This window comes from Polyodon spathula, chromosome 2 (genome assembly GCF_017654505.1).
Source record: "Polyodon spathula isolate WHYD16114869_AA chromosome 2, ASM1765450v1, whole genome shotgun sequence".
Classification (NCBI taxonomy): Eukaryota; Metazoa; Chordata; class Actinopteri; order Acipenseriformes; family Polyodontidae; genus Polyodon; species Polyodon spathula.
This window is the reverse complement of record NC_054535.1, coordinates 50,259,243-50,260,839: the sequence shown is the minus strand read 5'-3', so window position 1 is coordinate 50,260,839 and position 1,597 is coordinate 50,259,243.

Here is a 1,597-nt window from a genome sequence, read left to right as displayed (position 1 = left end):
AAATTAAGTCCAGCCTTATTTTTCACTTGTCACGTGATACGGTGAATCGTATACAGCGATGACGTATTTTGAAACTGTGCGCGCATAGGTCACCACGATCAAGGTCTCCGAGCCTGCAGTTATACCCTATTGGATAAATATCCATATAGTGTACGCCTCCTTGTCGTTTTTCTGTTTGGTCCTCCTCCTTCCTGCCGCTACCTTTCAACCAGTTGCCAAGTCCGCTTATAATAAGCGGGATTGGGCTTGTTTTTGAGAGTCGCGGTTGGAATTTGAGTCGCGGGTTTAAATTTGCATGAACGCCCACTCTAATGCTTGCGCCTGTTTTGGTTGTGTTTTGAAGAACGAGGTCGCTATTTTTCTGTCAGAAATCTAGCAACCTTGCTTGCAGCGTGTCTTGTCTAGGTGCGCAAACTTTTTGTATGCCGCCCCCTTTTGTTAGCTTACATGTAAATTATTATTTTTTTTTTTGTTGATTGTTTTTTTACACTTGGCGATTCAACATTTACCTAACAGATAAATCTGAAAAACATTTAGTTCACCAATTAAATCTGACAAAATATTCTGTAAAAAAAAAAAAAAAAAAACTGGGCTTTCACTTTTTTTTTAAAACTTTGCCCTCTAAACCTTAAGCTAACGTGCAAATGAGCCCCCGCCCCGCCCATTGACGCGTTTGATTTGGCATTGCCATTTATGCATTTATTAAAAATGTTATATGCTTAAAATAATAATTAAAAAAAACAAAACAAAACAAAAAAAAAAAACATTTTTACAGAAAAACTGGCCTGTTAGTCGCGCGCCCCTTTACTGACTTAGTCTTACACACCTTGCGCACCATTACTCAGGGGGAGGTGGATCAGAGTTAACATTAGCTATAGTCTGGGGACCAAGTCAAGATTTTAACACCTTTTTTGCCCGAGAGGTATACAATTTTACCTATTTAGTAGGACAATATTAGCTAGTGGTCTGTGAATACTACTTGTCAGAAATTCATAAATCATATATTATTTTGTTTGTTGCATTTTCTGTTTTCTTCTTTAAAATGTTTTTTAAATTGTCAGTTTTGAGGTTACCATTGCATTGTTTACAAATAATGCACGTGATAGGCATTACCTTCAATAGTTTTTTCAAAATTAAATTGATAGATGTATGCACAGAAAATATTTGCTGTATTTTGGGAATCACCAGTTATGGAATGTTTCATTTGAATTCAGATAATTCTGTGAGAGGCAGTGTGTCAGTTGTAGATAGATTCTGTTCTTGAGTGCTAAAAGAAAAGCAACACTAAACTATGGATGACGGTAGTCCATTGAAGCTTCTTCCAGCCAGAAAGTGGCTGTGTTTCACCACAGATTGGTCCAACACCAATGAACATTTAAGACAGGCTAAGTTAGAATGTGTAAAGACATTTTGTGAAGTTATGAAGATCCGAAAAGATGTCAGACAGGATTAGTACTGACCTTGATGAATCCACAGCAATTTTTTAGCATGAAAATTACTATAAAACATATACAAATAAAACATTACTTGAACGAACGGTAAAGAAAAAGGCCACTAAATATCGAATATTGTTTCTGCCCCTTGTGCTCCTGATCCA